At 37.1% G+C, this 27,814-nt stretch overlaps 1 long non-coding RNA gene across 1 annotated transcript; it reads left to right on the forward strand.

Annotated features, from left to right (window-relative positions):
• Window positions 1-920: 920 nt before the first annotated feature.
• Window positions 921-27,263, forward strand: LOC123388003. Its single transcript, XR_006602538.1, has 3 exons — window positions 921-2,669; window positions 6,149-6,297; window positions 27,084-27,263. It is a non-coding gene; the product is annotated as an uncharacterized LOC123388003 (long non-coding RNA).
• The last annotated feature ends 551 nt before the right edge of the window (window positions 27,264-27,814 follow it).

Here is a 27,814-nt window from a genome sequence, read left to right on the forward strand (position 1 = left end):
ACAGACAGAAGGATTTTGAGTTTGAAGCTAGCATGCTGGGTTGCAGTGGTGGCAGGTTTCAGAGGTGGAGATGTGAAGATTAAAAGGAAGTTTATGGACTTGGCATTAGGAGGTACACGTGATCTCAGTCCTGCCAGAGCTTTACATCTGTGACGAAATACTTGACAGCATCAAATAGTACACTTGATAATGGGGAGAGTTGCTGGGACTCGTACATGCACTTCCCCACCATGCACCAACAGGAAGGAGAAGAGTTCTCTGGAAATGTGTTAATAATAGAGTCTTTTGCAATGAGCCATATGACAAGGTGTTATTGAACAGTTTGGAAAATCGCATTCAGTTAAAACATGTTTTTACAAGAGCAACATACAGCAAGGCATTATTAGAGAAGCTTTAGAATTCATGGGAGATCTAAATTCTCCTTGTTAGCAAAGCTTTATTCAATAAGAGAAGAAAAAGAGGTAACAGAGCCTATTGTTACAGAACCCAACCAAATGGCTGAGTTGAGCTGGAGGCCTTAGTTGAGACTTGGGGAGTTGCAGTTGATGGTACTGGTTTACCAGTTGTCCTAGTAAATCAGCTGCCCTGCAAGTAAGATGCCACAGAATGTTTTCTAACCTCCAGCCCTGGGAAACTCAGGGGAAACAATGGGAAGCCTGGTAAGAGACTGTGTCCATTAATTTAGTTTTAGTGTAGGACATCTGAGTTCAGAAAGAATAGCTGGGGGGCGCCTGGGTGGCTCAGTGGGTTAGGCCGCTGCCTTCAGCTCAGGTCATGATCTCGGGGTCCTGGGATCAAGTCCCACGTCGGGCTCTCTGCTCAGCAGGAAGCCTGCTTTCTCCTCTCTCTCTCTGCCTACTTATGATCTCTCTCTGTCAAATAAATAAATAAAATCTTTAAAAAAAAAAAAAAAAAAAAAAAAGAAAGAATAGCTGGGACCATCCAAGTACAAACCACCTTTAATGTAGAAGCTACCCATTTATATGGTACTTGTTCAATGCATAAGTCTGCCAGAAAGGAAAGCATCATCCTCTCCATTTTTGGGGAAAAAAAAAATGCTTATAGAAAAGGTGGGTAATTTTTTAGCAAACAACAGTTAGCATGGTAAACTTTTCTTAGCCATATAGAAATTAAGATCAGAAAACAAGGAGGAACCAAGGAGATGAGTCGTCCCTGCAAGCAAAATTGCCCAATAGATAATTCTGGCCCCTTCTTGTGGGAGGCAGGGATCATGCATGCAGGGGCTGAAAAGAACAGAAGCTGATGCTTCTCCCTTTGTGTAGGAGTTATTAACCTAAAAGTAAGCCTTGAGCCTGAGTGGAAAAGATGATAGAAGACACTGGTGAGAATTTTATATCTTTTAGGCCCATATTTTATAATGCTACCATCTTCTAGCTAGGGACAACTGTATAACCCCCAGAAAGCCACATGTCACAGAGATGTCTGCTGATGCAGGGAGACCCAGCTCGATTAAGCTGGGCTGGTGGCAGTACGGTCGTGGGTGAGTAGCATTGTGGAAGTGAGTGTGAGAAACTTACCCAGTATCCTAGTGACAGGGCAGAGCCAGAAATAAATGCCCCAAGTGCCAGTTCAAGTCCTCAAAGAAGAGAAGAAGTTGTTTGGACTCAAAGGAGGAGTTGAAGGCTTGGATGCTACAAGTAAATTCAGTCTGGTTTGCTTTCCCACACCTTACGAAGGTTTTTATGGAAGGTGAGTAAGAGACTGCCTTTTCCCTCTCAGGGATGCCCTATACCGTGCTGCCAGGCACTACCTAGATGCCCTTGTTGGCTGGAATCTGGATGCTGATGGCTCACAGCTGTGTCCTCCTTTGGGCATTGTCCTTGGCTCAAGGAAGCTGCCTCACCCAAGGTTATGCCTTCTTCCTGTGACACAGCACAAATCCAACGTCTGGTCAATGCAGGATGCAAGGGCTTGTCCCCCTGGCCTTGATTCAGGACATATCTAAAGAGCCATTCCACCTTCAGAGAGCCTCATGAGATTCCCTGAGGCTGTGGGGCTGTTTTTGTAATTACTACATCACAGGTCAGCTCCTCTTCTCATGTGTCTTGGATCAGTACTAATCCCTAACAAATTAATTTAAATATTTGAGTCCTAGTTTGATGTTAAAACACTTTACTAGATTCTATAAAAATCAAAATTATGATGTGGTCTCTGCCTTCAGGGAGATTTTAATGTATGGAAATGATAAATGACTATAAAATATAATACAAGGCTGCATGGCCTGAGTATAAGGTGCTAAGGCATTCATTCACCAAAGTGTCGGCGCCTACTCTATGTTTTGTATAGCAGTATGGTGACAGATAAAATAGGCCCCGCTATTAAGGAATTCATTGTGCTGGGGGAGAGGAAAATCTATTCTTGACAGGAGTTTCTTCACTGAGGCTCCATTTGTTTGTTTGTTTGTTTAAGTCTGCACTAACGTCCAAAAAGAATTTGAGTTGGATCATAAAAAGTAATTAAGTATTTCATGAAGGGTTGGGGTGTGATGGAGTGGGAGGAAAATTCCAGGTTGAAGTACTAACATGAAGGCAGTAAATAGGAGACCATTTTCTCACAGTGGTTTCTGATAGGGCCTTCAGAGTATAGCAGTTCAAAGAATGCTTACCTGACAAATGGAATCCGAAGTTGGCAGAGGCCTGAAGACAAAGGTAAGGAATTATGGCTTTGTGTAGTATGAAGCATAAATATTTTTTCTAGTTTATCTCCTATACTTATTTATAACATCATTGTCTATCTCACAGTCTCTATCTCACATCCTTTCATTGTCTGTTGATAGTGATATCACAGTCCCTATTTTTCATATGCTCATTTTATGAGTTTCACTTTCATTCACTTCTATTCGTCTTCATCCTTGGCCATGTTTGTCATCTCTCTTTAAGAAACAATATGGTGTTTTAAACCACCTAGCTTTGGGGAAAGGTGATACACAAGAGTAGACAACTGATAGGGCCTTTGGATTCAGGCACAACAGCCTCACTCAGGTGTGGCCTGGAGAGAGCACAGTGGGGGCGGTCTTCCCCATTGGCAGAGTTTGGGTGGTGTGTACTGCCATCTATTTTGGGTTGAAAGACAAATATGTTGCTTAAGATTATATGTAGATTCACTAGCAGAGACATATGTTTGGATTTGTTGGCCAGGAGCTTGAAAGGAGAAAAGCTAGAAAAATGAGACAGAGAAGCCTGGAGAAGAAACCTGTGAGCTGGCATGTTAACGTGGGTGTGACATGTGAAAAACTTTGGTTCACATAATCAGTGGACCAGAGAGAGTCTACTAGTGAAGTGGCCCCAAAAAATCTTATAGAGTAACTTAGTTGACAATAGCCAGTGTGGGTCAAAATCCACCTCAATGTTGTACAAAGGGCTTATACAGGAGAAGCTATGGAGGCAAGGATGTAGTCTATATGGGCCCAAAAACATGGTTATCAGTCACCAGGTAGACCTAGTACTGCTGCTAATTATCTAAACTGATAGCAGTAACACTAGTGCTGATCTTTTAATAAGGCACCATCCCTTGAGGGGACCAACCAGCCAAAGTTGATTACGTCGTGTACGTCGTGTCCATTCCATCTTGGAACGCAGAAATTTATTTTGAGTAGAGTTCTCTTTGTGATTGCCTTTCCTGCCCGCTAGACTCATTGACAGCACCATTATTCAAGGGCAAACAGAATATTTAATCTGCCAACTTGTGATCCTACATAAATTGCACTGGATCAAACAAAGCACTTTTCAGCAAATGAGATGTGACAATAGGCACCTGACAATGAGGTTTACTGGTCCTATCATATATCCTATCACTGGATTCTGCTAGTCTGATGGAATGGCTTTTTTTTTTTTAAGATTTTATTTATTTATTTGACAGACAGAGATCACAAGTAGGGAGAGAGGCAGGCAGAGAGAGAGAGAGGAGAAAGCAGGCTCCCCGTGGAGCAGAGAGCCTGATGCAGGGCTCGATCCCAGGACCCCGAGATCACAACCCGAGCTGAAGACAGAGGCTTAGCCAACTGAGCCACCCAGGCACCCCGATGGAATGACTTTTTGAAGGTACAACTAAGGTGACAACTCTATGAGGATATGGTACACATCTTCATTCTCCAGGATGAAGAATACTCCTTATATCATCAACCATTATATAATGTTGTGTTCCCTAGAGGGAAGACTACATGCATCTGGCAAGTAAGGGTTGCAAGAATGAGAGACTCTGCTTATCACTCCCAGTGACCACTTGGGAAATCTATATTTCCTATCCCCACAACTCTAGGTTCTGTGGTTCTAATGGTTGTGATTCTCAGAGAAGGAATGCTTTTACAGGAGCTCCACTAAGCTTTAGCTGGACTGCCCCATGGTTACTTTAGGTTCTTTGTGCCGGGAATCCAGTAGGAAAAAAAAAAAAAATCCACATCCTGGCAGGAGTAATTGTCCCTGATCATCAGGAGAAGGTAGGGCTGCTGTTAATAATACAAGCAGACAAAAATACACTTGTTACCCAGGTGATCTGCTGGGGAAAGTGGAAGGTGGAAGGGAGCTCTCGGCATTCTCCACACCAATTTTTATGGTAAATAGACATGAGCGAAAGCCACATCCTGAGAAAGTCACAGCAACTAGGGGCCCAGATGTCCTTGTCTCTGAGGGGAGCCTGGATCCTTCTGCCAACTAAGTGAGGAAGACCAGCTGATATGATAGTCGAAGGTGAGCAGAATTTAGTAGTTGGGTTAATAGATGAGGGAGACTCTACATATCAGATGCATCCTGGGGAAGAGCTGCAGGGGACACTGTAACTTGTCCTACTAAACTCCTCATAAAGCTTTCCTAGGAAAGGCTGCCAGTTACAGTCCTGGAGTCATTCCCTTGTGGAGGCAATATACTATGTGGAGCAAGTGGAACTGAGTCGTACAGGAATGGATTATAGTGAATACATTTGGACACTTTGTAGATTCCCCTGCAAAGTCAAGTCTTCATGATCTCAGATGCTGGTAGTGTTTGCTAATGACTTACAGTTGCATGCCACTCTGGGAATTGACCTCAAGCTGCCTTGCCCAAGTCTATGCACCTGTTCCTGGCTGCAGCTATATCCAATGATTGATTATTGTGGGCTGTGTTCCCCAATGTGGGACATCTTTTTAGGATCATCTCAGTGATCATTGAGAGATCACTGTGGCATTGACTGTAGCTACTATTTCAACTCTATTTCATTTTAACTTCTCCCTCTGCCTGGTCTCATCTCCCTTGCTCCTTCACAGATATTGATTCTAAGAACAATCCCAGTAAATGTCTTGTATGCAAATCCAGGAGGAACTTTACCTGCAAGAGTGGGGTAAATTCACAAACCTAAGTTGCTAGGAAAGGGAGATCCTGAGACCATCTTTATTCCGATAACCTCCTTAAGGGATTTTGTTTATATGATGCTGATTGTAGAAGATAGTTAAACTCCACATAAAATAAGAATTCAGAATTCACAGGAGGGGATTTCATAAGAAGGGAACAAAAATGAAGGAGTAAAAAAAAAAAAATAAAAAGAGGAAACCTGATGAACATGAGAGTGAAAGCAAGGGAAAGACTTCTTGTTGAAACCAGTGAAGGGACTGAGTTCTGCATCCAGATTAATGGGAAGAGGTAGGCACATGTAGACATAGGATCTTTGCATCCTCTGTCAACCTGGGGACTTGTACGGATCTTCAAAATCAGGACTTTGATGGGCAGAAAAATGCATGACAGATAAGTAATTACAAAATACATTTGAGGGGGATGCCTGGGTGACTCAGTTGGTTAAGCAGCTGTCTTCAACTCAGGTCATGATCTCAGGGTCCTGGGATGGGCCTGTGACAGGCTTCCTGCTCAGTGGGAAGTCTACTTGTCCCTCTTCCCCTCCCCCAGCTTGTACACTCTCTCTCTCAAGTAAATAAAGAAAATCTTTAAAAGCAAACAAAAAACAAAACACCCCCCCAAAACTCAAAATACATTTGATGTAGCAAGTCATATTTTTCTTTTAGGGTTGATTTTTTTTCTTATACTAGTATCTCTTCCTTCCTAAATGTATTCTTTTCTATTTAATTATTTGCTGTTCATTGTGATTTATCCACAGTTCTATTATAAATTATAGGGGTAATCTTTGACTTTGCTTTCTCTCAAAGGCTACAAATACATCTGGAAATTTCACTGATTCTACATTTAAAATATCTTCAGAATTTAGGAAGTTCTTCAGACAAAAGGAATATGAGACCAACCATAAAATTTGATATACATCAAGAAATGAAGAACATTAGAACTGGAATCAAGCAAGGTAACGTCAAATTAATTTCTCTTATTTTAATTGATTCAAAAGATAACTGCCTAAGGCAAAAATAGTAATGTATTATACATTTATCACAAATATAAATATAAAATGTATGACAACAACAGCATATGGAAGAGAGGAAAAGTGTATATAGTATTTTAAGGTTCCTATACTATATACAAAGTGATACATTATTTTAAGGCAGATCCTAATTAAAGTGCATATTTAAAAACCTACAGCAACCATTAAAAATTATATAAAAAGACATATACTCCTATAGTAGAGGTAAACTAAAATTTAAAAAAAAAAAAAACACTCCATGATTCAGAAGTAGGGGAAAAAAGAGGACAAAAGAAGCAAAGGACAGATAGAACGTTAGAGAACAGTTAGCAAGATGATAGAGTTTGACCTAACCACAGATTAATATCATTAAATATAAATAGGATAAACACACTACAGTCTCGGATTGTCAAACTAGATAAGAAAACAAGATGAAACTATATGCTTCTACAAGAAAACCATTTTAAATGTAGGACATAGTTAAGTTAAAAGTAGAAATGGAAAAAGACATACCATGAAAACACCTAATAACAACAACAAAAAGCTAGAGTAGCTATATTATAGTGGACAAAATAGACTTTAAGGAATATTACCAGGAACAAAGAGGGACATTATATAATGTTAAAGAGGTCAGGTCTCCAAGAAAACATTATAACCCTACATGTGTATGCATCTAACAACAGAATTTCAAAATTCATAGAACAAAAAAAAATTATGGTAAGAAAAGAGAAATTCACAGTTATGGTTGGAGATGTCAGTACTCCCCTGAGTCATTGATAATTAAATAGAAAATTAGTAAGTATATAAAACACTTGAACATTATTGAAAAGTTGAGCTAATTAATATGTATAGAACACTCCACTCAACCCAGAATGCACATTTTTTCCAAGTTCAAATGGAACATTCATTAATATAGACCATTTTCTAGGTCATACAACAATCCTTAATACATTAATTTACTTAAGTGAATTAAAGTAATATAAAGTGTGCTTCAGATTTTAATAGTTAATCTAGAAATCAACAGGAAGGTGTATACAAAGTCCCCAAATATTTGAGAATAAAACTAGTTACTTCTAAACAACCTATGAGTCAAAAGAGGAAATCAGAAGAAAGGTTAGAAAATATTTTGTACTGAATGAAAATAAGACCCAGTGCATCAATTTGTGGGATAGCACTGAAGCAGTGCTTAGAGAGAGATACTTGTATCATTTGATGCGTATAGTAAAAATGCAATCAGAATTTAAATCCTGCTCAGTTCTACTTAACGATCTATCACTCTTCTTCACTCGGATTATCGCAAAGCACCTAACTGATTTCCTTACTTCTGCTCTTGCCCACTACAGTCTGTTCTCAATGCAGCAGCCAAAGCTGCTGATTTAAATCCCATGTCAGATCATGTCACTCCTAATCCTACACTAGCTATTCATTTTTCTCAGTGTAAACATGAAAGACTATATGAAGCTAACTTGACATTATATGTTTTGGCCCCTTTACCTCTCTGACCTCATTATTGGTTCTCCTCCCCGACCTCGCCAAAGCCAACCTTACTTAACTCCATTTAGCCACATAACTTCCTTGCTTATCTCAAGCATATCAGGCACACTTCTGTCTTGGGCCTATGCACTCTTTGTGCTCTGTCTAGAACAGTCTTCCCTCCAAAAACCACATGGTTAACTCCTTCACTTCCTTCAGTTCTTTTCTTAAGTATGTTCTTCTTAATGAGGACTCTCTTAATCATCCTGTTCTAAACTGTAGCCTGCCTCTGTCATTCCTGTAGCACCAATCCTGCCCTGTTTTTTTTTTCCCCCCATAGCATTTATCACTTTCTAGCATACTATGTTATTTTCCTGTTTTGGCTTATTTTTATCATCTGTGCCCCACTAGGAAATAAACTCCTCGAGGACAGTGATTTTTATACTGGCATATAAAAATGCACTAAGTAAATAATTTGAGGGATTAAGGGGAGGAAGGACACAGGGACAGGGGATAAGGGAGAAAGATGAAAAAAATCAAGGGGGGTAATAAATCTTTTATAATTTCATTTTGCCAATATTTAAAGATAGATTTTATGTTTGAAGTTTTGGTAAACTACTCCAAACTACTTGTTATAGAACATATACCTACTCTAAAATATTCAGTGCCAAAACTTTTCTCTCTTGCTTTTTTTTTTTTTAACTAAGTAAATTTTATTCACAAGTGAGCCATAAAGTATGAACCTTTTTTCCCTCTTAATACTTGTTTATTTCTGTGGTAAGCCCTTTAGAAATCCACTTACGGCAATTTTCATATTTCTTCCCACTTCTCTACAAGAGATTGTATTTTTTTCTGGATTTTAAGTGTGATGTTTTTGTGAGTAAACATCGGATTCATAAAGTGGACCGGGTTTGGCTATGCGTATGTCCACATGTCCAGGAAATTACATTTCAATGTATGTGTGTATTTAGTTACAGGGGGATCTCCATTCATGTTTTGGTTTTTAAAAAAGTTTGAAATATTCATTGATTGTGTTTATAAGGCAATTTAGAGGTTAAGAATGTGTGCCTTGGAATCCGACTCCCTGAGTGTGATTCCTGGCTCTGCTCCTTACTAGTTGTGCAATTTGAGCATATGACTTACCATTCTGAGCCTCTGTTTCCTGTATAAAATGGGGATGCTAATACTGAGTTGGTTTGTTCTTTGTGTGTACAAAAAAAGATAATCCATACACAAGGCTTAGCAGTGTATATAAAACTTAGTATTCAAATGGCAATTATAATCATTAATATTTGTAAAATCCCATTTTTAAATAGGTTATTTAAAATTTGCAATAGTTTCCTTTTATAATGTCATCCATACTGGATTAATTCCCAGACTATATGAGATAGCATGGTGAAATATCAAAATATACAAATAAATTATATCGTATACCTGGGTTAACTATATAAAACTGTCCTGTAGAAGGAACTGAACTCCTGTAGGAGAAGGAACGGTCTGTGTTCATTCACTTACTCATTCACTGAACAAACAATTTGCAGCACCTTTGTTTTGCTAGATGTGTATTAGTGTTAATTTTCCTCAGCAAATAGACTCTGAGTTATGAAATCCTCTTGCACAGAAGCTCTGTAAGTGAGACCATGACATTCTCCTGCACAGGGCTCATCCTCTAACGTGTCAGGACCGCCTTACCTCCACCATTAGAAATAGTTCCATGACTTTAGCAAGACCTATTAGCTCAGGGTTATTTCTCAGATTCAGGCTCATTAACCCTATTTGTTTTCTACGAACAATATTTTTACTATTACTAACTTTCTCCCTACCTCCATCTTGATCTACATAAGATAGTTCAGTTTCAATTTCTCTCCAAAGTTAAATGTCCCAAGAGAAAATGCTATATCTTTTTTATTAGCAGCAATGGGGTATGAGGCGTGGGCCAATAATTAAAAGAGATTACAACTCAAAATATTCCCTCCCCCCTAACCTCAAAAATCAATTATACTTGTAGTGTAAAACAATCTAGGTCCCGAAGCTTACAGTTTTTCCCTGATTTTAACTAAAACTCCATTTGTGTTCTTGAAAGTCCTCTGCTGTGTAAATGACAGATTCCATTTCATAAAGTTTGCCCACAAGTTGGTTTTAGTTGTTAAAATTAGTTGTTAAACTTACCAAAAATTATTGACTTTGAGACAAGATTAGGTTTTGATTTCTTTAAAAGGGCCAAATTGGCAGTTTTTCATTGGCATCACTTTCCAGACAATAATAAACTCCCATGCTATTTAAGTCTGCTTCAAAAATGGAATGCTATATACAAGTATGTGTTTATCAGTGTGGGAAGAGATTTTGCTTATTCTGAGAGTCTAGAACCAGTTGAAACTATACTAGAATGTTGTTGGGATGTCTTTCAGCATTTCACCATCTCTCAATCACCCTGTGTTTTTCTGTATAAAACAGAATATATTTTCATCTCTTAGATCTTGAAGATTTAACTTAGAATCACTTCACCGGCTCTGTGAAGAAGCGAAACAAAGCTGTATTCAGCCTTTCATTATGTTTCAATTAATTATGATCCTTGGAACAATTTGGGCACAAGAATTTCAACTGTCAAATTTGCCTTCTGGGATGCTTTTCTTCCACAGATTAGTGTTTCTCAAAAGCATCCCATAAAAATAATGACCCTGACATTCTTGACAAACAAAGCATCTCCTTTTTCTTTCAACAGTTCTCTTTGAGCTAGGAGATACAATTTTACATCTATAATTACATAGCAAAGTCTATTTCAAAAACACTTTTAAAAACTGGCATTCTGTGTCCTGCAGATGATGAAACTCAGGCTCTGTTTTTGAGGAACATATACTTTGTGAATGATTAAAAAAAAAATCACAGAAACTTGGCTGATGGCCAGATATAACTGATGAATTTTTAGGCAGCTATTAAAATGTTTGCCTTTCAAAGCAGTTCTTTGGAAAAGGAAGCCATGCCCCCTTGGAACCACCTATCAAACTTATTCTATTATTTGCTGCCACAGCTGTCATTAATTACATGTGAGAGGAGCTTCATCTCTATATAAACAGCTGGAAAATCAACAGATAGTATTCCTTCACCAGATGTTTTTTTGAATATGTGTGTACAAAGCTCTGTACTGTGTCTCATATAGGTAGAAAATATGAGACATGACTTCCTCAAGGATTTTATAAGTAAATAAGGGAGAAGAGACATTTATATAATTGATTATATCATAAGGAAGAAAGATTAATTTTATTTTAATGTAGAAAACAGAAATATAATCTTAACATAAGAAGAATCCTTGGTCTTCATTGTCATTTCACTGGGTTGCTTTACAATGTACCATACTTCTTGTCATTCCCAGCACCTCCCACAAATGAATACAGGCACAGACGCTTAAGATGTTCTTTTCTCATAGTATAAGCTTCAGAATTTACACACAGCTACCTTGGCTGAGGGTTTTTCCATACTAAGCATAAAATAAATTCTACAGCTCAAATACAAATCTTGTGCCTCATTTTTCTCCAAGTGTTGCATATATTTGGTGTCATTTAATCTTAACAGCAGGGCATCAGTAGAGATTGATTTATTAAAAGAGTCTGCTGAGAGGTACACAGGCTGTTATCCAATATTTTACATATCCCATTAATTATGAGGCTGGCATTAGAAGCTGGTTTTCCAAAAGCTCTGCCCAAAGAAATTCTTTATTGGGTTTATTGATAGTTTATAATAATAATTATCAATCCCAGTTATCCCAGAATAGCTAACCTTACTACAGAAGTGGCCCTTCTCAACTCTTTCAATAATCATAAAAAAACAAACAACAAACAACAACAACAACAACAAAACCCAGAGTGAGGAGAGTTTAGAACTACACAGTATCAGGAGACAGTCACTGCTTCACATCCTCAGACTTCTAGCCGCCCCACCGTGAGTAATGACTGGATGCCCTCAGGACCCTCTTCCAATCCGTGAACTAGGAGCACAGAGCTGATATAGGAGAAGCCATTGATGTGTACAGTTTAGGTCCATAGCCCTGGATTCCAGTTCTACTTTTCTGATATCTTATTTTGGGTTTGGGGGGGTGCCCGATGGATTATACCACTTTACCCAAGTAGTTAACTGATAAAGTGCACTTTTGCTTCTAACTCTGAACCTACCCCCTTTTCAGATCTCATCTTTCTTTTTTTTTTCCATGTTCAGATGTCCCATTACTTCCTCCTCCTGATGCTTCACCTTACTACAGGCAGTTATAAAACAGGCTGGGTTGGGAGTGGTGCCAACAGAGAAAGAATAGTAAATACTCTAGCACAAGTGCTCTTTCAGATTTTACTTTTCACATCCTATGTTCACTTCTGACTGTGAAGGCAGCCGTGTCCTTGGTATATCAATCAACCAAAAACAATACATCAAAGCTCTACTCATGTTCCAGGAACTGTCTAGCACATCATCTCTTTATGTCTAGAGAAAACATCTACTGAATCTCTTCCTATACTTTAACATTTAGATATCCTTCTTCCTTGATAATAGTGCTCTGATTTTTATAGTCTTCTATTTTGAAATACAGAAATATCTACCTAAGAAAAAAATGGAAAAAATTCATTTAAAGCAAGCTTACATTTTCACAAAATATAAGTATTCATAAAATACCCAAGCTATTAACTATGCTGATACCTTTTATGGATTTATACAACAATGTTTTCTTCATAGTATCATGAAGAACAGTAATGAATAAGATCTCAAATTCTCAACTAAACATTAAATGAATACATATTCAAAGTAAGAACTGGTACAAGGATATTTGTTTTAAAAGAAAGTCCAAGTCCCAGAAAATTATGTTAATAATACCAAAGCATTTATAATAAAAATCTTATTCAACATGTTTTCACTAAGGAAAAAACCCAGACAGTAAACAGAATAAGCAGTAGCATCATGCCTCATTTACCTCCAAAGTTAAAATTGTAGATGACTCCCCATGAGCCAGTAATTTATTTCCAAGTCATGTCTGTTCTTATAGACTTCATTATACCCAATGATTCTTCACTGCACTGAATCTAGACATTTTCCAAAATTCTACATCAAACAGTAAAATAAAAGCCAAAATTGAGAAACGCTGAGTTTGGTTCTTGTAATTCTCACTCCATTTTTTCAGGCGAATTTTGTTTTTAATTAAGTAAGAGTAGATTCTTCTAATGACAATGTTGGTAATGACGTCTCCAAAAGAAAAATAAAGCTGTTTGATGTATTGGGAATGGGTCTAAGTTCTCTAATCCTTTAGTTCTTATTCTTTTGAAACATTGCTTCTAATGAATGGAGTTATTTCTCATTGAAAATTCAGATCTGTTGTAACATAAATGCCATTGGCAGTTATCTGCGAAATGTTTTGAAGAATAGAGTTGGTCTTTACTCCTTAAATCAGACTCTCTTCATTATTCCAAAAGGCCAAACTCAAGATTTCCTACATCCTTAAATGCCACTGTTTTACCACCTCTTAGATTTGGCTCAATAAACTTTTTGCCAAGATTTCTCTAACTTCAGGAAGTTAGAGAAAAGGGTGAGGAACAAAGAAAAAGTCACTGAAAACACAGGTGTTTCAGCATAGGCCAGTTCTTTTCTGTCATTTTGCAAAGAATGTGCTAATGATATTTCTACTATTAATATTTCCTTAGGTTACAATATTATAATGATTTATGGGGCAAGAACAGGATTTATAGGATTCTATTAATTCAGTCCCCAGTACCATGCCAACAATGGCACTTAACAGATGCTTGTAGATCATACTTTCTATAACTCAATGGAGCCAAACATCATGAATTAGGAGAGTAACAAGCAAATTCCATTTGGGTTGTTGTTTCTTTTTTTACATAAGTAAATACTGAATTCCAGAGTTTTGGATGAGGCATGACCTCACACAGACTCCAAGTCTCCCATTCTAAGATGCCCCCATCTTAAAGCCATGTGTGCTGAAAAATATTTTTACCCCTGTATCAGTGGAGTGTGCTGCCATCCCACTGCTATCTTCTTCTTTGACCATTCTCTCTTTTCTCTTTAATTAATTATCGTGTTTAGAGAATGATGTTAGTAATGCTAATGTATTCAGTGTTTTCGAACTCTTAATAGTCTTGCCCATACAACATTGTAATTACTTACAGTGTTCTACCTGGGCTGTGTAGACTTGATCTCCACAACTAGATGGGAAGTGCTTTAAAGGCAGAGCCTATGTCTTATCATTTTATCATCCCCAGAGTGCTTGCCTCATTGTTGGACACCCAGGAAAACAAATAATGTCTGCCAAGCTTCCCAAATCCTACAGAACTCCAGACCTCTTCATCATGATGTCCTCCTGTGTTCTGCCACTGTAGAGATCTCATCCCTGAGATGTTCTTTTTTTATCTTTGTTTCCTTGCTTCCTGGTGAAATACCCTGTCCTCAGACTCCAGGTTGATACGTAGTTTTTTGAACAGTAATTCTTTGTGATTATGTTTTTTGTTTTTTGTCAGCAGACAACTAAAGATAAGACTCTGCCTCTTTAAACTGATGATGAACAAGGATTATGGCAAATCAGTATTCAAAAATCTGGAGACATGTGGAGTTTTGAAATTCCTAAAATTACATAAAGTAGGTGGCCAAGTACTCCAACTGGGCATCAGGATAGGGTTAGTCCCCACATCATGATCATTCAGCACATTTTCTTCTTGTAGTTATTTCCTTTCGGCTTCAGAGGAAGCTGTTATGGCAAATGTTGATCACAAATGAAAAAGGTCATACTGATCTTCAAAAGTACAAAATATACTGTAGAAAAGAAAAAGACCAGGTGAAATGTTGTTTTAAAAAATGGAGCTACTATGTTTGACAGACCTACAGATAGAAAACAGAACTCTGGAAATAGCATAGGAGACATAAGGGAAAATGGCCCCAGTGTTTTTAAAGAGCTGATGAACTAAGCAAATCAAAAAGAGTAATAACTAGAAATGAGTTGACAATAATGGCGAAAACTTGAATTTTTTAGAAATATCGTATCTCAAACATCAGTCAGACTATGAATTGATCTTAACCTCATGATCGAAAACATGATGTCAAGTGTGTGAGTAGCAAAGCAGAGCAAGTTAGAATGAGGGAAATAAATTGTAAAAGTTGATCATCTTTTTGTAATATTTGTATTTTCAGTGAAAGCACAATCTTTTAGGGTCTCTGGAAGAAGACTGATCTTTAAAAATTTTTTCTTTTAATATTGAATTAGATAAGTGTATTTCTTTAAAATTTTTAAATTTTAGGGTTCCTGGGTAGCTCAGAGGGTTAAGCATCTGCCTTTGGCTCAGGTCATGATCTCAGGGTCCTAGGATCAAGTCCTACATCAGGCTCTCTGCTCAGCGGGGAGCCTGCTTCCCCCTCTCTCTCTGCCTGCCTCTGTCTACTTGTGATCTCTCTCTCTCTGTCAAAGAAATAAATAAAATCTTCAAAAAACCTTTTTTTTTTTTTTACATTCCATCCAAGAGAATAGAGTTCGAATCCAGACTGTGAATAGCTTATGGAAGTGGTAGGACTGATTTGTGATTCGCAATTATTAGCCTATAGAATTCTTCAGGTTTTGTGAAAAATCAAGTTTCTTAATTTTAACATTTGATCTCACCATATGTGTTTCCTTGGTAAATTCAAAGATTTATGCCAGTATTATTAGGATTTCATAATACAGGATCACTAGTCATCATAATGAACTTTAGTTCACTATGGTCCATTAGATCTTACTAGCTGCATAAACTTGAGTAAATTACTTCCTATTCATAATTTTCTCATCAGTAAATTAAGTTACTAATAGTTTCTATCCTGTAGGATTGTTATAAGGATTCAATAATAGAAAACATGCAAAGTACTAAGTATGGATCAACTGTAAAGCAAGTATTTGATTGATATTATTTTTATTCCAGTGGTAATATGGGTACCTAATCTTGAGCCATGACTTACAGAAAAGGTCTTGGGGAAAATTTCAAAATCCAGTACTTAGTACTAGGGAGCCATTACTTTCAGAGGTTCTGTCTATGACATATACATCTTAGAAATTTGAGCCTTGGGTTATGGACATTGGGGAGGGTTTGTGCTATGGTCAGTGCTGTGAAATGTGTAAGCCTGACAATTCACAGACCTGTACCCCTGGGGAAAATAATACATTACATGTTAATAAAAATAATTAATAAAAAAAAATCAGACCTCTCAAGATCATCAAAAAAGAAAAAAAAGAAAGAAAAAATTTGATCCTTAACAAAATGCAGTAGTGGATTTTCATAGATAAAAATGTACATATTAAAATATTGATTTTCATTAGGGAATTTTTAAGCTTTATAATATTTTGCTTATAGTGTATTTCTGGGCAAATTAGTTTTTTTAATATGTCTTAGAGCTTACCATGGTTTTGGCCACTTTTTTCTTAACATAATACTCTAATGATCTGATGTCTTTCATCACCAGATCTATTGTTTCTTTCATACTAATTTTAACATTCACCAAATAAGTTGTAAAAAATTCTTAATTCTTCCTCTTAAATGACATTATTTTCAACATTAATTAAAAGTTAAATATGCATAAAATATAATGTTGGGGAAGAAGGGGTTGGTAGAATGAAGAGATAAAAGAACACTAGACTGAGTTTTTTTGTTTTTGTTTTTGTTTTTGTTTTTTACATAGGCTCCATGCCCAGTGTGGAGCTCAACTTGGGGCTTAAACTCATAACCCTGAAATAAAGACCTGAGCTGAGATCAAGAATCAGACACTTAACCAGCTAAGCCACCCAGGTGCCCCTAGTCTGAATTTTTACAGTTCTGGATTATAGCCTTGGCTTTGTCCATGAATAAATTGTGTGCATTTGGCATATTTAATTATATAATGATATTAACAACCAAACTTTATTCAGTCTTTAGTCTTTATGTGCCAGATACACTTCTAGGCTCTTTATGTTTATTTGCTTTACTCAGTTCTTACAGAAATCTGTTTTCAAGATCTGTGAAGGGCCTGAGATTTTACTCTACTTGGACGTTAATATGTTAGCCTGCCACAATTACGTAGATGTTGGCAGAAGACGTGAGACTCCTGAGTAACAGATGAAGGTCTTTATTGCCCACATAAATATTAATAGCCAGAATATCAGCATTTGCTTCAGTTCTCTGAGGTCCAAGCAATGTCTACACACATTAGAGGGTCATAGTGCCGGAGAAGAATCCTGAAATAAGGGAACGCAAATCTTGTGTGGTGGGAAGGAAGTATACCTGCCGAGGGACACTTCTTTATTTTGCTGGATCATAAGCAGACTTGCTCTTTGCCCTGAGCCGGACACTAGAACCTTCAAGGCTGTCGTCTGTATAAACATTTTTGAAACAGTAGTTCAGAACAAAGGTACTCAATATGTCCGCTTAAAAGATAGGCAGAATCACAAGAAACCTACCAATACCTGTGAGTAGATACTATAAAAACTGATTTCACAGATGCAGAAACAAAAGATCTAAGAGGCTAAGTAATGTTCCCAAGGCTTGTATGATTGTCAAACCCAGACAACTGATTTCAAGAGCCTGGGATCTTCACTAGTGTCATCACTAGTATTCTCTTGAATGCCAACATTATTATTCAAATACATAACAACATGTAAATATAAGTTCTAGGTGCCATCATCCCTGCAGCTCAGCTTCCTCATCTGTAAGTGGCCACAGGGCCAGGGCAGAGAGGGCTGAGTGAAAGGCTCTCTTGGCGTTCCTTGCAAATCTAATATGCTATGATTCTAAGATTTACCTCTTACCCTGAAGGAACAGCATGTGTGAATGTGATGCAGACTAGAAACACTGAAAGGAAAATAGGAGCATCTATTTCATTGTAAGCGTATATTTTAACAAATTTTTTTATCAGGACCTTACATTCCTTAATTAAGTTTTATGAGATTCTTGGGAAAAATGAGTGTTACATTACTACTTATGGTATTTTGGGCCTTTCTAATTATAGTTCATGGCTAGAGTAAGCAGATACTTTATTTTCCAACTACCCTTATCATAAAACTTCCTTTTTCTATAATATGAGTGGGAATATTATCTAAGGATAAAATGAGGGCCGTCTTCAAGCTGCTCATGCCTGGCATGTTACCAGGGGAGCATGTCCTGGATAGAGCATTACCAAAGAAGGGAAGGAAAAGCAAAGAAACTGTAATAACATTAGTGAGATAGTCAGGCTGTGAATCTTCTTCACATCCAGAGGAGCTCAAAAGATGTTTTCTTGAGTTGGAATCTGGCTTTAAAACTATATTTAGATATGGACTGACAATCTGACCCAGAACATACTATCAGACACTTTATCTTATCATCACTTGTGGGTCATATGCTGCCTGGAGCCTTTTGAAGCCTCGTTTTCTTGCCAGAGAAATACAAGAGCAGCCCTCCTCCTCTTTTACAAGTTGTTATAATGAAAGGAGTCTCTTTTTGAGCCTCCTCTTCTTTCATTCTGCCCACTTTCTCCAGGGTGTCTCATCTACTCTCAGAGCTTCAAAGGCCATTTGTATGCTAATAAACCCCAAATCTCTAAATATGGTTTAAAATGCTCTCTGAGCTCCTGACTTACACAATCAACTTTGTGTTTGACATCTCTGCTTGAATATATCAAGGATATTTCAAATTCACCTTGTCAAAAATGGAATGAATGCACTATCACCACTCTGCAAAGCCACTTCTTCTCCTTAAATATTCTCTAGGTTTCTAAGCCAAAACCCAGGCATCTTTTACTTCACTGTCCATGTCTAGTTAATCATCAAATCCTGTTAATACTCCTTCCTAGATTTCTCCATTTCCACTGAAAACATCTTTGTAGAAATTGCTATTAATTTTTATCTTGACCATTGTATAATTCTCGAATCGGTCTCTTGAAGCTTGAATTACCTATATAAAATGTATGTCTGACCATGTTAGCCTTCTGCATAAAACCACTCAATGGCTTCCCAACTGCCTACTAGATAAAAGTTTGAAGTCCTAATATAATATACAAAGTCTCCATATTTTGGCCTCCCCTCACCTCTCCAGCATATTGTCTGAGTATCTTTATTCTAGACATACTAGTCTATTATTAGATCCTTACACCAAGCTCTCTTTTCCCAGCTCTCACAGATTGTCCTCCTGCATTGGACATCATTTCCATTATAAAATGGTTAATCATACTTACCCTATTCAGCATAACAAATCACATACTTAGAGACTCTTCTCTGTTCCCCAGAATGCTATAGTGTTCGACAGTGCCTGGAGCTTCCTTTTATCATTAATACCAGGTTTCATTTTATAGTAATGAACAGTGACCATGCTTGAATCTCCAAATCTGGCCTTGAACATGGTACTTAGTAGGAACACAATAAATTCTTATGAATGAATGAATGAAAAAATAAAAGATCTTCCCAGGTGTGTTTTTGTGAACAAGAATTTTGCCAGGCGTCCATGAAGCAGCACTCAGCCTACTGGCATTAAAGGTCTGGTGTTAAGTTCTTCTATACTTCTTTCCTAATATGTGGATTGTAGAGCCTAGACAATTTTTTCGATTAGATCTCAAATTACCTGCCCTTATTTATTAGAAAAATCAAGATTTAATAGCTAAGATAGTTCAGAATTAGTCTTCAAAATAATTTAAAAAAATAGGCATTGTCAGATTTTTATTTTTATTTTTTTAAAGATTTTATTTATTTGACAGAGATCACAAGTAGGCAGAGAGGCAGACAGAGGTGGGGGGGAAGCAGGCTCCCCACTAAGCAGAGAGCCCTGTGCAGAGCTCAATCCCAGGACCCTGGGATCATGAACTGAGCCAAAGGCAGAGGCTTAACCCACTGAGCTACACCCAGTAGGGTGCCCCCAGATTTTTCATGCATGTACTTTACAAACTCTGTCTTCTTCTATGTTTAAGAGTTGAAATTTTATAAAATTTAAAAGTATCTTAAAAATTGTCACAATTCTCCTTTTTATCCTCAGGTTAAAAAGTCTTAGGTGAATAGCAAGATTATTTTTTCCCCATCAAATAGGAATTTAAAGCAGGATGTATAACCACATTCCCTTGCCATCAAATTTAGTCAATGTCTTAAATGCCATCAAGTATATCATCAAAGTATATTTTGGATTACCTAGAGACAGAAAGGAAGTGATGTTTTCCAGATCATGACAAATTTAAATTATAGGATTCCAAATCAAAATTTATGAAAGGTCTCCTTTCTACTCTTAACCTACCAATTCTAAAGATATTTCAGTGTTTGGTGGGGGGGGGTAGGTGCTATTCTTGGAGGTCCTAAGTCTTTCAGTGACTACTGGGGCAAGTAGTAGATCTAGGTTTTCTTCAGCTGAGGGGGAAAGTGGGTAAAATAGGGGAAGAAGAAAACTGGGTCATACGCTTTCTTTTTTCTTCTATACCACTTACCACAAACTATGTTGTTTTTGTGAGCCAATGATAAGTAACTATGAAATGTCTGAGGAACCTTGGGCCCTTCATGCCAACAACAATAAAATACGTAAATGATTGCAAAGTTACATTAAGAGATAAGGAGTTCTGACTCCTCCCTTTACCCTGTCAACAAAGCAACATGATTATAATTAGAGTGAGCTTACATCCAGATTTGCTCAGGATAATCTTCATTTGGCTGGCTATCCTGAGCTAATTGTTAATAGTGACCTCTTCACTCTGAAAAAGTGTCTTTGGGGTATATATTATATTATACGATTATTTTAAATATAATAGACAGTTAACATAACACCAACTAAATAGGTTTTTTCTTTTTTTTTAAGATTTTATTTATTTATTTGTCAGAGAGGGAGAGCACAAGCAGAGGGAGAACCAGGCTCCCCACCAAGCAAGGAGCTTGATATGGGACTGGATCCCAGAACCCTGGGATCATGACTTAAGCTGAAAGCAGACACTTAACTGTCTGAGCCACCCAGGTGTCCCTTTCTTCTTCTTCTTCTTTTTTTTTTTTTTTTTTTTGAGAGACTACTATATGCCCACTGTGATGACTCTCTTTTTCATCTGAAATGTAACTTATTTTTTACACTAAGTAAAAAATTTATTTATTACAATAATAAAACCAGTAGGTAGACAATATCAATCTTTTAAAAGACAGGAAATTTATTGTGTAGAAATACTAAGGTGTTGCCCTAGGCCACACAACAAATACATGACAGCTATGATTTAAACACTTTCTGGGCAACTGGAAAACTCTTCTCTTTCATTTACATTATGTTTAGGTTCAAAGTTGAGCCTAAAAATACACTCCTTCCTTACCCCCATAAATAAATAAAACACACAGACCACAGACAGAAGCAGCAAGCACTCCAAAGTGACTAGATGCAAGACAATCTAATTTACTTCTGGGTAATGAGGTGTGACTGACTTAACCACAGACTTGGATAGATTATAAATTCTAGCACAGCTCCATTGTCCTGGATATGTTTTCAGACCCCTGTATGTACATCCTGGGGGCTCCCTTGAATAAGAGAAAACTACAAGGGAACTTTCACTATGTGCTTCTCACTTGCTTTGTGGCTCTGGAAACAGAACGGAACCCCTCCCCTCCGTGCTGCCCACTGCTACCAGTCTTTCCCACACCCCAGATATGAAGAAAGATAATAAGGCCTCAAATAGAAGTTTCCTGATTGTGAGTCATGGCTTACTCAGCCTTTGTTACAGAGAACCTGGAAGCCTTTGAAATACACTGTTGATTTTGGCAGTCTTAACTCCCGGTGCTGTTATCAAGAAACAAGTTACACGACTAATTTGCTTGAGAAATTGCCTCTGTAATTGAGTATATTAAGAACAGCCTCTGCTAAAGGGGCTAGTGTTTAATATATGGTTTTTAATGCTTATAATTTTGAATACTTATTCATTTTCTTGAACAGTGCTTCACAGATTATAGTTCCTAATAAATATGTTATATTGAATTAAATTAAAATACCAATGATGGCTAACATTATTATGGGGGTATTTAAAATGAACACAAGCCAGGCATTATATTAAGAGCTTTATGGATATTATCTCTTCTCTCTTCCTCCCTCACTCTCCCTGTCTCTCTTTCATAGATATAATATATGTATTTTTATGCATGTCTTATGCATAATAAACACTTAAATATACAATTAAATTTAATTAAACAAATTTCATATACATCAGCATATCTCTCTTAACTAGTTATTGCTTTTGATATGTACTTCAGAGAGGTAATTTTTTAAACAAATTAGTAATATGTATTATATAATTATCAAGAAAAATGCATCATTATATTCACTGAAATTAGAGTAGACAGTATGTATTATTATATAACACTGTAGTATAAATATTGTGTAATCCTTATCTGCAAAACATGGATAATAATGTTACCTAATTATTAGGGCTGCCAAACAAATAAAATTAGATAATGCATGTGAAATACAGTTTTTGGCATATTTCATATTCCCTATAGATGAAGGACTCCCACTTCATACTCACTACAAAGACACACTACAATGAGTCTTTGGATATAGGTAACTACCTATTTTGTTTAGGGAAAAATCTCATACAGTATCATGTGTTAAAGGCACTGTTTAGAAATATATACACTAGTTCTATTGTAAATATTATTATATAGTTATTAATATTTAAACTTAAAATATTGTCTTTAAAGTTGACCTGGGAAGGCAAATTTTGTAGTCTATGATTTTCCAAAGAGAGATTCTGATTTTTCTTGAAAGAAAACTTTTCTTTGTCTTTTTTTTTAATGTTCTTTGAACCAAAACAGTAGAAAAGAAGGTAAAGTAGCAAAGTTCTCTCCCTCTGTCTAAAGACTATAATTCTTGCTGTTCCAGGGTAGTTCTTGAGTGATCTTAGAGGCAGGCCATGCTTCTTGATTGTGATTGGTTCAGGAACACAGGCCTAAGCCAATCAGCAAACAGTGCTCACTCCCCTGTAGAATTTGTTCAAAAGCAAAGAGGTGATCTAATTTAGGTCAACACCCAATGAAATTTTCTGTAGGCTTTGGAAAAGGAATTTCCTTGTTCTTAAAAAAAATGCTGAAACAGTAGAGTTCTTTTTTCTTGGATATTTTTCACATAGACTAAAGGAGAAAAATGGCCGCAGTCATCTTGCTACTGTTGGAAGATTAGGTAGAGACACAGAGATAATACCTAAGAAAGATGCAGAAAAATAGAGTTGGAGAAATTGGGTTAAGCCAACCTAAGACCTGAATATTGGGACTTCTACAGTCAGTGACTTTTCTCAAAGTGTGTTCAGCCCAGAAGCAGCAGCCTCACCTGGAAACTTACTAGAAATGCAAATTCTAGAGCCCCATGTCAGACCCCTGGAATCAGAAACGTGAAGTGGAGCTCAGCAATCCGTGTTTTAAGAAGCCCTCAGGTGATTTCCAATGCAGGCTAGAGCTCCAGAGTACTGGTTTGAGCCAGTGTGAGTGACATTTTCTGTTAGTTGGAGTCAAAAATTTATTAAATCTAACAGTTAGACTTGTAAATATATACCAGTCATATGCATATTGAAAAAGATTGCTTGGAAGTATACTTGAGTTGATTAATCATGAATTAAAAAGAAAAGTTCAAACAAGGAAGTCATGGTATAATAGAAATGGAAGATTGCCTTCTTTGAAGCTAATAGTTAAACTCAAAAGGCTTTGGACCCAGACTGGCTGGATCTATATCCTGGTTCCAGTATTTATTAACTGTTTGACCAAGAGAAAACTACTCTAATTTCTTCCTCTGTAACATATAGAGAATTGTACCATTCTTTTGAGTGTTAAATGAATTAATAAAGGAAGAGCAATTAGAACTTTTTCCTAACAAAACTAAGCACTCAGTAAATGTCAGTAGCTAGTATTTTTCCCACCATCAACAGGCAAAATACCACATCAGAGAAGGGCTAAGAAACAAACTGTACCTGACTAAACTGACCACATCAATATTCTTCCAATAATATGGAATTGGTGCCAGATTGCTCTTATGTTGGCATTTGGATTCAAAATCAATAATTTTATTATGAAATTTATATCTCATGAGGATAACACTGTTATTGTTCATCAAAAATTCCTCTTAAAAATAACTCTCAGAATTTAATTGAATGTTATTTCTAATTTATTCACCATATATTAACAGCCCAATGGTTAATATTTTGTTATGTGAAATATACATACATACCCCTCTCTTGTGAAGCTAGAAAAAAATTAGAGGATTATAGACCCGTTGCAGTGTTTGTCTTTGGGTAATGGAATATTGTTTATATTTTTCTTTTTCTTCATCTTCTATTAAAAATATACTTGTGTTATTGTTTAATGGAAGATGAAAAACACTGCCTAAATGCACATATAAAAAATACTTTTGGGTTGCCTGGGTGGCTCAGTGTAGCATCCAACTCTTGATTTCAGCTTGGGTCATGATCTCAGAGTCGTGGGATCAAGCCCCAAGTTAGGCTCTGCACTGGGTATGGAGCCTGCTTAAGATTCTCTCTTTCCCTCTATTTCCCCCTTTCACCCATCCTTTAAAAAAAATAAGAATCTTAAAAAAAATCACTCTTAAGTGAATACAGAGGTCCAATCTCAGGGTGCTTGTGATATAATGGCCAATCAGCATTTAGTTCCCTAATTGTGGATTTTTTTTTTCCCCTATAGCCATATTGGGTCAGAGTTCATTGCCTGAGTTCAGTACCAACTCATGTCTTCATGATCTCAGGCTTCAGGGTAGAAAATCAGCCACGGATACTTTAGGGCAGGGCATAAGTACCAACCCTACAGCCAGGGTACAGATGTTAATCAACTAGTCTTTTCTGTATAAGAGTCCTGGGGCCATCAGATGGGAAATACACAGTAAGGCACTTGACCAAAGAATTAAGGTTACATACCTCAAGGTGAATTTTGAGCCAGAAACCAGCTTAAAGTCTTTCTGTCACACTTTGATTCATCAAAAGCAAATTCTCCTGCCTTGATTTAGCAGTGTTGCTAAGTCAACCATGGTACAAAATTGTCAACTAGGACTCTAGAAAAAAGCAACTTACAGCCAAAGTAATGGAACACACATTCTAATCACTTTTTAGTATCATTGAATTTGTAACCATTCATTTTCCTCCCAAGCTTCTGTCTTTGTCTCAGACTGAACAGAGGAGGCAAAGCCAACACAGCAGAGCTGTTATGAACTGGACTCTATAATCAGAGAGTTCTAGGTCCAAATCCCATTCTACCATTAAAGAACTGTGAGCTGGTAGATACCTAAACCTCTCAAAATTACCTCCTCAGACTGTTATAAGGGCAAACTGAAATAATGCACAAACAGTGCTTAACTCCATAGGGACTGCAGAGGAAACAGTCAGTAAAGTCTGTACCTAATACCTAATAATATTGATTGTTCTCCCTCTTCATCTTTTCCTCTGTTTTCCTTGCTATTACAATATATGGATCTAAGCAGCAAATGCTATTGAGGTAAAACCTTCCAAAAATATGTGCTTTCTTATTCCCATAATGTAAAGAGAAACAAAAATAAAAATGTGTATAATAGTTTTCAGATTGTGAGATTTTAGTGATTTCAGAAATTCTGCATTCCAACAGAACAAAGAGCTGAAAGGAAATCAGTGTATTTGGCAAACTGTTTTCTGGTGGCCTACCGCTCAGGCCTTCTGTGGGCAAACTGGCACCACAAGGAAAGAATACTTTGATTGCCAGATGTGAGGGCACAGTGCTCGGCAGCCCCCCCAGTGTAATAGTGAAACTCCTAGGAGCTACCAAATCCTTGCTTTCCCTCTGACACACAGGATTCAAGTTGACTTGGAGCTCCAGTTATCTCATCTCAAAATGTAAAGGGAACACCTTGGGCAAGTGGTCTGGCCAAGTTCAGGTTCTCCTCTCTCTATCCTTGAAGTCTGTATCTAAAGCAGGTCAATGTCAGTGTCCCCTTGGACCGCAAAAGGAGCAAGTCACCTAAGGTCCCTACAAGCTTTGGGCAGCTAGGGTCAGACCAGACATCATACGTCCTCTCCGGACCTTACTGTACCTCATTTCTCTCTTCCCTTTGTCTGACCCTTAGCCTCTCAACTGTGCAAACCCAGGAAAGGGGAAGTCTAGGCCTCATTGTCAGATACCATCTTATTTCCTATATTCAGAACCTCCAAAGGGAAATGTAGCATTGATGGGCAAATAATGTAGTGTATATTATTGAAAGAGAAACCTTAAAAACTAAGTCATTTCTTTTTTTTTTTTAAGATTTTATTTATTTATTTAACAGATCACAAGTAGGCAGAGAGGCAGGCAGAGAGAGGGGAGGAAGCAGGCTCCCTGCTGAGCAGAGAGCCTGATGTGGCTCCACCTAGAACCCTGAGATCATGACCTGAGCTGAAGGCAGAGGCTTTAACCTACTGAGCCAACCAGGTGCCCCAAAACTAAGTCATTTCTTATGAAAAAGGAGACAGAAGAGATTTTCAGAAAACAAATTACTTTCCACAATGTCATTATGTTCCTTCTTCACTAGGCTCATTTGAAGGGTAAGTAAGTAACGCCATGAAGCCAGTGTTGGAAATACATTAAGTCATAGAACTGAAAGGGTGTAAACAAATGATGTGCATCTATTAAAAAATCTCTTGGGTTACAAAGGACAGTACTTTAAAGGTTAACCAGGATACTTTACTAATTGGGGTCTTCTTTCACCTGTCAGAATACTTTGCCATACACTATACCAAATGTCTAAGACTATGAATTATCACTGCATCTGTTCTGTGATCTGGAGAATATCAAGGTTCTCAGATTCTTTTTGTCAGTGAGATAAAAATGTAAAATTCTGGGTTTCTTGTGAGGTTTAAAAAAAGAAAAAGTATATTCACTTCCTATTCAGGTTCTATTTTCTTAAAAAAAAGTTAACAGTTGCCTTTACCCAGCCCTTACTTTTCCTTTATTGTGTGCTGCATTCTATTGTTAATTAGCCATAAGAATGTTCACTGGGGAAACATTTGATGAATTCATTTTTCAGAATAAAAATAACTTGGTACTATTAAAACTTGTATATAATCAGAGATTTGGAGTCTGTTAGATGTGCTAGGAGCTCTTAAACCTCTAATTCAATGCAGGATTAATTCTGAAATGTTCTTACACCAAAGAGCTAAAATTGTTTTTACGCAAGTTTTGAGAAATGCAGGGATTTGGCCATGATTAAAGCATCAAAGAAAAATAAGATAAATAAATTCTAAATACATTTACTGATTATAAAATTACTATACACCTAATCTCTTCCATTGAATCCTCCTCAAAGATTCACCAGGTTAGAGGGAAAATCACAAAGGAGAATTATTAAGGAAGAATTGTGGAAGTACATGAAAAAAAGGGCACATACACTGAAGTAAGAAGATGAGCATTTTGATAAGTAAGTTACTTCTAAAAAGGCAATTTACTTTTAAAAATATTTACCAAAAAAATTTTTTTTTAATAAATAAATAAAAATCCTACACTGTTGGTGGGAATGCAAGCTGGTGCAGCCACTCTGGAAAACAGCATGGAGGTTCCTCAAAATGTTGAAAATAGAACTGCCCTATGACCCAGCAATTGCACTATTGGGTATTTACCCTAAAGATACAAACGTAGTGATCCAAAGGGGCACGTGCACCCGAATGTTTATAGCAGCAATGTCCACAATAGCCAAACTATAGAAAGAACCTAGATGTCCATCAACAGATGAATGGATCAAGAAGATGTGGTATATATACACAATGGAATACTATGCAGCCATCAAAAGAAATGAAATCTTGCCATTTGCGACAACATGGATGGAACTAGAGCGTATCATGCTTAGCGAAATAAGTCAAGCAGAGAAAGACAACTATCCTATGATCTCCCTGATATGAGGAAGTGGTGATGCAACATGGGGGCTTAAGTGGGTACGAGAAGAATAAATGAAAGAAGATGGGATTGGGAGGGAAACAAACCATAAGTGACTCTTAATCTCACAAAACAAACTGAGGGTTGCTGGGGGGAAGGGGTTTGGGA

The sequence above is a fragment of the Mustela putorius genome, unplaced genomic scaffold (assembly GCF_011764305.1).
Source record: "Mustela putorius furo isolate JIRA1106 unplaced genomic scaffold, ASM1176430v1.1 tig00003869_pilon_pilon_pilon, whole genome shotgun sequence".
NCBI lineage: Eukaryota > Metazoa > Chordata > Mammalia > Carnivora > Mustelidae > Mustela > Mustela putorius.